Source organism: Rana temporaria, chromosome 8 (assembly GCF_905171775.1).
Source record: "Rana temporaria chromosome 8, aRanTem1.1, whole genome shotgun sequence".
NCBI lineage: Eukaryota > Metazoa > Chordata > Amphibia > Anura > Ranidae > Rana > Rana temporaria.
The window spans coordinates 46,066,644-46,077,940 of NC_053496.1; the positions used below are offsets into that span (position 1 = coordinate 46,066,644).

At 50.7% G+C, this 11,297-nt stretch overlaps 1 protein-coding gene across 1 annotated transcript in view; it reads left to right on the forward strand.

Annotated features, from left to right (window-relative positions):
* Nucleotides 1–294: 294 nt before the first annotated feature.
* The window catches only part of ZYX (zyxin), a 51,474-nt gene continuing 40,471 nt past the window's right edge, over nt 295–11,297 (forward strand). The window contains exon 1 of the mRNA XM_040361677.1: nt 295–373. The gene's annotated coding sequence lies outside the window, so the exon portion shown is untranslated. The remainder of the gene's footprint in view (nt 374–11,297) is intronic.

The window sequence follows — 11,297 nt, forward strand, 5'->3', positions numbered from 1 at the left end:
TCATACAGAAAGGGACATGCACAGGGACAGCCATACAAAGACAATCATACAGAAAGGGACATGCACAGGGACAGCCATACAAAGACAATCATACAGAAAGAGACATGCACAGTTCTACAGTCAGAGACAGCCTTGCAGAAGACACACATACACAATCATGCAGAGTCAGAGCCTATTATCAGCCATACAGGAAGAGACATGTAGAGTCAGAGACCTCCCTGCACACCTAGCATGTGAGCACAGTGCATGCCAATAGTGTGACACAGCCAGCAGTCATGGTGTGGTCCCTCCCCCTCCACACCCCCTGGGCAGTCTCAGGCACTCTCTGGCAGTCTCAGGCTCTCAGGGTGCAGTCAGTCTCTGCTATTCAGAGGTAAGAGGCATTGTGTGTGTCTGTGTGCTGTGCTGGGGGTGGGGGGGTCTCCAGGCTGGGCTGGGTGCTGTCTCATTCCTGGCTGACTCTCATGTGGATCTAAATACTGTGATGTCTCTTTAATTTCTGCACAATGCTAGAAATCTTCTCTTTACAGCTGTCTCTTTTGTATCTTTCTGTGACCCCATTGGGTCCTGATCCGCTATATTATTAACGTCTCATTGTAGAGTGCCGTCTCATCTGGGGGTGTCCTCTTTTTTGCACTGATTGTCCCTTTTGTGATTGTGATCCCAGGGAGTCTCATAGACTAACATGGAATAAACTTACTGTGTAGGACTAATGTAGAGGGAGAGCTGGGAAGAGACTGGAAGAACAATACATTGTAACATTCAATCCAAATATTTATAAATAAAATGTAACATTTCACCCAAATATACAAAATAAAATACAACTTTTAAATGATATAATAAATGTTACATTGTGTTCTATTTCCACTCTGTGTTCCCAGATCTCCCTGTACAAGGACTGTCTCTCTCCCTGTACAAGGACTGTCTCTCTCCCTGTACAAGGACTGTCTCTCTCCCTGTACAGTACACGGGCTGTCTCTCTCCCTGTACAGTACAAGGGCTGTCTCTCTCCCTGTACAGTACAAGGGCTGTCTCTCTCCCTGTACAGTACAAGGGCTGTCTCTCCCCCTGTATAGTACAAGGACTGTCTCTCCCCCTGTATAGTACAAGGACTGTCTCTCCCTGTACAGTACAAGGGCCGTCTCTTAGCCTGAACTCCTCTTTCATTGTACCCCAGGCTGAACATTTTAAACCTAGCTGTCTCTTTTGATGCCCTCCTCTGGATGTCTCCTTCAATTGGATTGCCACTGATTCTTGTTCAGAGATGTCTCATTGTAACTGTCTATTTTCTTTGATGGGATCCCTTTTTTTTCCTGCTTTACGTTTTAATAATGTAGCCGGGCTGTGGATTAAAATTAATATCATCAGAGGCATCATTGGGAAGGGGGGGGGGGTCATGTCTTTTTTCTGCCCGGGGAGGGGGGGGGGGGGTCATGTCTCTTTTCTGCCAAAAAATTGCTGTCTGTTCATACATGGGAGTGCAAAGCAGTCTTATTCCCCCTAATTTACACCCTGTGGTGGGCTGTCTCTTTCCCCAATGAATGGTCTCTGTCCTACAGATGTCTCTGGAGTGATGTCTCTTTTTGTTAATGTTGGCTGGGACTGTCTCCTAAACTCTAGCATGAAGTATACAAAGCTGTCTCTGTGCCTGCTGTCCATTCTCTGTGTGCAGGAATGTCTCTTTCCTTGTACATACCTATATCTGCTGTCTCCTGTAACATATGTTGGGCTGTCTGTTTCTTGGTTATAGCATATGGAGTGGTCTCTTCCAAGTCTTATTGTGTGAGAAATGTTTCACTCCTCATGTACAGTACAAAGGCTGCCTCTCTTCCCTTGTACAGTACACAGGGCTGTCTCTTTTCCCCTGTATGGTAAAAGGGATGGCTTCACTGTTATACAGACATTTATTTTCTGCTGGTACAGTGCATTAGGCTGTTACTTCCCCCCCAAAAAAAAAAATAAGCAGCGGTGTCTCTTTTCCTTCTGTACTCCATTCTTGGGATGTCTCTCCAGGCCTCGCCTTCCATTCCTGGGCTGTTCCCCCCCCCCTGGATTCTGTGCCTGGGCTGTCTCTTTCCCCCCCGGCACTCTGTGCCTGGGCTGTCTCTTTCGCCCCCGCACTCTGTGCCTGGGCTGTCTCTTCCCCCCCCCCCGCACTCTGTGCCTGGGCTGTCTCTTCCCCCCCACACTCTGTGCCTGGGCTGTCTCCCCCCCCCACACTCTGTGCCTGGGCTGTCTCTTCCCCCCCCGCACTCTGTGCCTGGGCTGTCTCTTCCCCCCCGCACTCTGTGCCTGGGCTGTCTCTTCCCCCCCGCACTCTGTGCCTGGGCTGTCTCTCCCCCCCCCGCACTCTGTGCCTGGGCTGTCTCTCCCCCCCCCCCGCACTCTGTGCCTGGGCTGTCTCTCCCCCCCCGCACTCTGTGCCTGGGCTGTCTCTCCCCCCCCGCACTCTGTGCCTGGGCTGTCTCTCCCCCCCCCGCACTCTGTGCCTGGGCTGTCTCTTCCCCCCCCCCCGCACTCTGTGCCTGGGCTGTCTCTTTCCCCCAGCACTCTGTGCCTGGGCTGTCTCTTTCCCCCAGCACTCTGTGCCTGGGCTGTCTCTTTCCCCCCCGCACTCTGTGCCTGGGCTGTCTCTTTCCCCCCGCACTCTGTGCCTGGGCTGTCTCTTTCCCCCCGCACTCTGTGCCTGGGCTGTCTCTTTCCCCCCGCACTCTGGGCTGTCTCTTTCCCCCTGCACTCTGGGCTGTCTCTTTCCCCCCGCACTCTGGGCTGTCTCTTTCCCCCCCGCACTCTGGGCTGTCTCTTTCCCCCCGCACTCTGTGCCTGGGCTGTCTCTTTCCCCCCGCACTCTGTGCCTGGGCTGTCTCTTTACCCCCGCACTCTGTGCCTGGGCTGTCCCTTTTCCTCCTCTGTGCCTGGGCTGTCTCTTTTCCCCCCCTACACTCCATGCCTGGGCTGTCTCTTTCCCCCTGCACTCCATGCCTGGGCTGTCTCTTTTCCCCCCTGCACTCCATGCCTGGGCTGTCTCTTTTCCCCCCTGCACTCCATGCCTGGGCTGTCTCTTTTCCCCCCTGCACTCCATGCCTGGGCTGTCTCTTTTCCCCCCTGCCCTCCATGCCTGGGCTGTCTCTTTTCCCCCCTGCACTCCATGCCTGGGCTGTCTCTTTTCCCCCCTGCACTCCATGCCTGGGCTGTCTCCCCCCCCCTGCACTCCATGCATGGGCTGTCTCTTCCCCCCCCCTGCACTCCATGCCTGGGCTGTCTCTTTTCCCCCCTGCACTCCATGCCTGGGCTGTCTCTTTTCCCCCCTGCACTCCATGCCTGGGCTGTCTCTTTTCCCCCCTGCACTCCATGCCTGGGCTGTCTCTCCCCCCCCCCTGCACTCCATGCCTGGGCTGTCTCTTCCCCCCCCCCCTGCACTCCATGCATGGGCTGTCTCTTCCCCCCCCCTGCACTCCATGCATGGGCTGTCTCTCCCCCCCCCCTGCACTCCATGCATGGGCTGTCTCTTTTCCCCCCTGCACTCCATGCCTGGGCTGTCTCTTTTCCCCCCTGCACTCCATGCCTGGGCTGTCTCTTCCCCCCCCCCTGCACTCCATGCCTGGGCTGTCTCTTCCCCCCCCCCTGCACTCCATGCCTGGGCTGTCTCTTCCCCCCCCCCTGCACTCCATGCCTGGGCTGTCTCTCCCCCCCCCTGCACTCCATGCCTGGGCTGTCTCTCCCCCCCCCCTGCACTCAATGCATGGGCTGTCTCTTTTCCCCCTGCACTCCATGCCTTGGCTGTCTCTTTTCCACCCTGTAGAGAGTGTTGCCCCAGCTCAGCCTGTAAATCTGGATAATGACTCCCATCTGGGGAAAGGATGGGGGGGCTCTCCTCCTCCCCCTGCAATCCTGAGACATTGCTCACTCACCTCTTCCTCCTCCCCCCTCCACTCAGTTACCTCATTCTGGCCCCGGGGCCCTCAGCCTGTCTCTTACCTCATTCCAGACCTGCAGGCTATACACTCTGACCCATAGGCTGCCTGAGTGATTGCTGACCCCCCCCCCCAATAGCTGGGACTCCTGAGGGGCTCAGATTCCTGCCGGGCTGCAAAACTCCAACTTTTCGGCCTCTCTGCAGCCTCACCTCTGCCTATTGTTGTCCAGACAAAGGAGGGGGGTGGGCTACTTCCTGGGAGAAGTCAATGGGATTACATTGTCCTAAATAATCGTATCCATACACTATACAATCTCCTTCAGATCTACTATCAACTGTGTAGTGCAAGGGTCTTCCTGATGTGAATGGATTGTTTAGGCATGTCCAGACGCAACATTGTTTGGGCAAATCTAAGGCTGAACCAATACGATACAATCTGATTGTACAGAGATTGCCTTTTAGATAGATTGACCAACATTCTGTAATACAAGGACAAACCTTGGACAATTTATCTTACTGGTATCCAATCAGGCAGGCCCTTGCACACTCAGGGCTGGAATAAGGGGGTGGGCACTGTGGTATCATGTGAGGTGGACGGGCACCACAAGGAGATTGGGGGGGGGGGGGAAGAATTGTTCTATGAGGGGAAATTTGGGGAGGTGTGCTAGGAGTGGTGATTTGAGGGGGAAAGAGGATTTATACTAGGAGGGGGGATTTTGGGGGTTTATGCTAGGAAAAAAGTATAGGGTGGGGGGGTTTATTTTTTGGCGGGGATTTGTGCTAGCAGAGATGATTGGGGGGTATTTGTGCTAGGAGGGAATTTTTTTTTCAGGGGGTGGTAAGAGGGTATTAGTGCTAGGATGGGGGATTCGAGGCAGGGAATTTGTGCTGGGAGGGGGGATTTTGAGTGGGGAGGTTGCTCAGAGGCATAGGTGTGCGCAGCCTATTGCATTAGGGTGTGCACCCCAAAGCTCAAACATATTTGCATTTGTGTGCATGTGTATATTCAGTATACTGATGGTGTCAGTAGAGCGGTGGACAGTGTCAGTATGGCAGAGATTGGTGTCAGTCGGGCAGTGGACAGTGTAGGTAGTTTTTATTTTTATTATATATTTTTATTTTAGGAGCTTTGGTGAAATATCAGGGGTCTATTTCTGTGCGTTACTGCACGTTTAATGCTGTATATTTCAGTGCATTAGGGCATGTTTACCGTTGTATATTTCAGTGTGTTATGTGCCGTTTAATGCTGTATTTTTCTGTGCGTTAGTGCACATTTAACGCAGTATATTTCGGTGCAATCTGCACCACACAGGGTGATTAGGGCACCTGGCACACCCTGTGCGCACGCCTATGCTCAGAGGGGAAAATTTGAGGGGCAGAGGAATTGTGCTAGGTGGGGGATTTTTTTTCTTTGGGGGGGGGGGGGGGTGCTGAAGAAAGGAAAAGGGAAAGAAAGGATTGAGCGGGGGCAAAGTGTTTTTGCTGAGATGGGAAATTTCAGTTGAGGGGCAAATGTGTACGAGGAGGTGGGATTTATGCTTAGGGGGTAAGCATGCAGTCTAGTACTCATTTTTTTTGGGGGGGGGGGGGATTTTTGCTGACACATAATGCTCATACATCTTGAGGTGGGGGCACACAATTTGGGCTATTTGCCCTGGGCTGTAGATGACCTTATCCCGGCATTGCTTTCACTACATACTTGATGGTGGATCTAAAGGAGATTGAACAATGAAGAAAACATAGTATATGATCGGGACAAGGGGTGGGCAGGAGGGACGGCTGCCCCTGGTGCAATAATTCATTGCAGAGATGGGGGGCACCCTAAGGGAAAGGAGGGGCGCAGTTTGGCATCTTTGTCCTGGGCGCTGGATGACCTTGTCCCGGCACTGAGCCCAAGGGTCACCATACAATCTTTGTAGAGTCAACTAGATTTACCAAAACTTTGTAATAGGAGGACCAAACCTAAACTATTCAAGAAATCTGTCCAAATTCCAAGAGATTCCTTTCATTTGCAGGGATTTCCTCTCACTTCCTGTTTAGTCTATGGGACAGGAAGTGAAGGGAAATCTCCCCAATGGGACACACGGGTTATAATCCTCCTTTACTCTAGCCAGAATAAAAAGAAAAAAAGTTTTGCCTATAGTTCTACTTCAGGTAATGATTTTCCTATGACAGGTAATCCTGATCACTCATTTCTCAGCAGCTGTGCCTGTCACCGCTCACCAATTCTTATCCCACGCGGTGACGTTACACATCGCCGTCTCGCACAGTTTCGTCACCTCCTTACTCATCGTTGTGTCAAGGTCCCGTCTTCCTGCACAGTCACTCCCTGTCCAGAGTTGACAGGAATTCCTGCTTAGTTTATTGAAAAGAAAAAAAAAAAACTCCCCTCCGGGCAGATGGTAACAAATGTTATGCAGGTTCTTACTTGCCTTTGTCCTGTAGGTATTGAAGACCATTCCAGTGCACTTCCTGAATTCTTTGTCAAGGAGGTCCATCCAGTGAAATGGCATAATCGCATCCAGGCGTGGCACAGGGACAGGGGGGCACGCTGGGGGGGGTCAGAAGTAGGCTGAACAGGGAAGGGGATTGGTGTGGGGGAAGCAGTTACAGGAATGATGCCCTGTGTCTGTGTCTCTCCCTGCAGCAGCTAAACGCCAGCGGGAGGGAGAGAAACTAGCTTTCAGCTGCTATAGAGAGCCACACAGGGCATCTTTCTGTAATTGCCCCTCTGCCCGACCACACCGATTCCTCCTGCTGTTTGGACCCCCTACAAGAGGACCGGTGCACACATTGCATGCGGTTACATCTTCACTCGAATGGGTTGCAATTGGCGGCGATACCCTCTGCCCAAAGACACATGCAGTTTAATTTTGGTTGCATCCACAAAGCAAAGCATTAGAGCAGTAGCATGCATCAGTCCTGAGCAGCTTTATGCCCTAGTTTAGGTGGGCGGTCAGGGGTAGGGGCAGTAAAACCATGGCTGTTGCCGCTGCCCGTATGACTGAACCTTAAAGGGGTTGTAAAGGTTCGTTTTTTATTTTCTAAATAGGTTCCATTAAGCTAGTGCATTGTTGGTTCACTTACCTTTTCCTTCAATTTCCCTTCTAAATGTTTTTTTTTCTTTGTCTGAATTTCTCACTTCCGTGGTGTAAGCTTGCCCCCATCATCCGAAGCGTTCTGGATGGGGGTTAGTCAGCCAGAACAGCTTACTGAGAAGGAACAGGACGTGAGAAATTCAGACAAAGAAAAAAAACATTTAGATGGGAAATTGAAGGAAAAGGTAAGTGAACCAACAATGCACTAGCTTAAAGGAACCTATTTCAAAAATAAAAAACAAACCTTTACAACCCCTTTGAGCCTCCATTGCGGCTTTAAAATCACGCTACTTCAGTGCGAATTCAAAGCTGCACATCCGTGCAATTTTTCACTGCCGATTTCATTGCGACTTCATTGAACAGAAGTCTATGCAAGTCGCAATGATGAGGCGGCGCTGATGGGCACCGATAAGGCGGCGCTGAGACGTGTCACTGAAGGGCTATGAAGAAGCACTAAGGCATAGTGCGAAACGTCAGCTTTTCTTTTGTTGTGCTGTTTTTTGCTGTGGCATGTATTTTGTGATTTTTAATTAAAGGAGGAGTTTTTTTGGAGTGCGGCTGTCCCAGCTTTTTTCCTTCATCCTGAAGGGCATTGATAGGTGGCATTGAGAAGTGGCACTGATGGGCACTGATAGACAGAATTGCTAGGTGGCACTTGTGGGCATTGATAGGTGGCCCTTGTGGGCACTGATAGGTGGCACTGGCAGGTAGCAATGGCAGGTGGCACTGGCAGGCAGTGTTTATGGGCACTGATGAGGCTGATGTGCCTCCTTCCTCTTCTGGACCGACGTCCCTTGTGCACAAGCCGTTGATCGGCTTTTTTTTTTCTCCTCACACTATCAGCGTGAGGAGAAAAAAAAAAAGATTACCGATCCTTTGTTTACATCACGTGATCAGCTGTCATTGGCTGACAACTAGTCACATGATGACAACAGTGCAGGCGCACTTTAGAAACGGCGATTGTGCAGTTGCTAAAGGTGATCGTGCCATGACTGGCGGCTCCCGCACGCATACACTTTGGCCAATCACAGCGCCGGAGCCGCGATACCCGGAAGGAAGAGGGTGTAAGATGGACGCTTCGTGGAGGCGAGGAAATCGGGGACATGGCAGGCTTCGGTTTCGGGTAAGTGACACATAATGGGCTACTGTGCGATGCATAGTAGCCCATTATGCTTTACCTTTGCAGGGAAACAAAGAGGAAGTAAAACCTATCAGGGTTTACTTCCTCTTTAAGGGCTACGCGTTTCTGTGCATGTGATTTTACGTGCGTTCCCACCAAACATAGACATGAACTTAACCTTACTGGGTGATGGGGGGAAAAGGGATCATTCCAGGTGCTGCACATCCGACAAAAGGAGGATGACCTCCATAACTAAGCCCCATGGGCGAGGCTAAACGTGCAGGAGGGACCCTGGATGGCAGGGGTACAAAGTGTAAAGTGTACAAAGTGTTGTCACTCTGTAATAGGAAGTGCCTGAGCAAGGACCTTTATGGCAGGATCACTGGGTATTATATAAAAAAAAAGCTGCAATTTTAAAGGATTAAAAATGACTTTTGAAATTACCGCAACGCGTCAGCTGCAGATTTAAAAGACTTTAAGATGATGAAATGAACTTATTAGAATTTATGAGATTTCAGTGGTTTGGGTTTGACTTACTGAAATAAGAAACGCTGCAGCCCTGGCATGTCTCACCATTTATTAACCAACATGCCGGGGATGCCATGTTACATGCCCTTATTGTTTCAGTTGTCACAACAGCATCCTTATCTTGGGTTCACATTTTCACTCACTGCCTATCGCAGCTTATCCCCTCCCTGGTTAGCACCGGAGTCCTCGACTTCTACCTCCTGCCATGGCATCCTTTTGTAGTCACATGACCCATCTTGTAGGGTCACCTTAACATCCCCATTGTTGTAGCTCCATCACTTTGCTATCCTTCCTACTCATTGCTGTCAATGCACCCTTCTCTGAGTGCCCCCCCTCCCCCGCAGTCACCATGCTGCACCCACTCCCCTGCTGTCACACCTCCTTCCTGCATCTGTCTTTTCTCTAAGCTGTCACCTTCATCCTGCAATCGCCCCCCCACACAGTTGTCTCAGCAGCCTCGTCCTCCGGTTTAATTTTACAGCACCCCCACACTTGTGCTCTACATACTAAAGAATGTTCTCTGGATGCCAGCAAGATCTTATTCAAACATTCCTATAGATACGTCGTCGATGAAACTGATCTCAATGTAGGTCTGTAGACACAATGTAGTCAAACATAAGTGGACACCAGACCCTCACCCATATTACATGGCCAACAGTAGGTGGACCGCCCTACCAATGATTGAGTTTCTAGTAACGGTACTGTTATTACTACAATCCCTCCTCACTTGTGCTCTACATACAGAAGAATGTTCTCTAGATGCCATCAGTATCTTTTTCAAACATTCTTATAGATGCATGGATTAAACCGACATCCTTGTAGTTGTAGACACTATGGGCCAGATTCTCGTAGGAGCGTGTAATTTTGTGCGGGCGTAACGTATCTGATTTAAGTTACGCCTCCGCAACTTAGACGGGCAAGTGCTGTATTCTCAAAGCACTTGCTCTGTAAGTTGCGGCGGCGTAGCGTAAATCGGCCGGCATAAGCCCGCCTATTTCAAATGTGGGACAGGGGGCGTGTTTTATGCTAATGTACTCTGACCCGACGTGATTGACGTTTTTCACGAACGCTGCATGCGCCGTCCGTGGAAATCTCCCAGTGTGCATTGCTCCTAATACGCCGCAAGGACGTATTGGTTTTGACGTGGACGTAAATTACGTCCAGCCCCATTCACGGACAAGTTACGCAAACAACGCGAAATTTTCAAATTTCGTTGCGGGAACGAGGGCCATACTTAACATTGTTACGCCGCACTTACGCCACCATATAGCAGGGGTAACTATACGCCAGGAAAAGCCTAACGTAAACTGCGTAGGCCGGGCGTACGTTCGTGAATTCGCGTATCTAGCTGATTTACATATTTTGACGCGTAAATCAGCGTACACGCCCCTAGCGGCCAGCGTAAATATGCAGTTACGATCTGACAGCGTAAGAGACTTGCGTCTGTCGGATCTAATAGATATCTATGCGTAACTAATTCTAAGAATCAGGCGCATAGATACGACTGGCCTAACTCAGAGCTACGGCGGCGTATCTGGAGATACGCCGTCGTATCTCCACTGGGAATCTGGCCTCAAATAGTCAAATGTAAGTGGACACCAGATCATCACCCTTATTATTTGCCCAATAGTAGGTGGACACCGCCCAGCAATGATTGGGTTCAGGGCAGGCGTTTTTAGTAATGGATGCTGTTATTACTACACCTTGCAAAGACATTATTCACAGCCTTTCTCAACCTTTTCAACACAGAGGAACCATTGAAATAACTTTCCAGTCTCAAGAAACCCCTGCTAAAAATGACTATATCTACAACTCATGATAAATTAGTGATGGTCTGTGGCAGTGGCGGCTGGTGCTCCAAAATCTTTGGGGTGGCACAAACAAACTGAAAAAAAATCCACATCAATTGCAGCCTCGCTGTGTCCCATCAATTGCAGCCGCTACTGTGTCCCATCAATTGCAGCCGCTACTGTGTCCCATCAATTGCAGCCTCGCTGTGTCCCATCAATTGCAGCCGCTACTGTGTCCCATCAATTGCAGCCGCTACTGTGTCCCATCAATTGCAGCCGCTACTGTGTCCCATCAATTGCAGCCTCGCTGTGTCCCATCAATTGCAGCCGCTACTGTGTCCCATCAATTGCAGCCGCCAGATTGCCCCCATCAATTGCAGCCGCCAGATTGCCCCCATCAATTGCAGCCGCCAGAATGCCCCCATCAATTGCAGCCGCCAGAATGCCCCCATCAATTGCAGCCGCCAGAATGCCCCCATCAATTGCAGCCGCCAGAATGCCCCCATCAATTGCAGCCGCCAGAATGCCCCCATCAATTGCAGCCGCCAGAATGCCCCCATCAATTGCAGCCGCCAGAATGCCCCCATCAATTGCAGCCGCCAGAATGCCCCCATCAATTGCAGCCGCCAGAATGCCCCCATCAATTGCAGCCGCCAGATTGCCCCCATCAAATGCTGCCAGTTTGCCCCCCCCCCAACCGGCACTTACCTTTCTCAGGTCAGCGCCATCCTCCTCCACACTCCCTCCGAGTCCTCAATGTCTTCTCCCGTCCTCTATGTCATCTCTGTATGATTGGACGCCTGATAGGTGTCCAATCACAGCGCCTGTCACTTCAGCCAATCAGG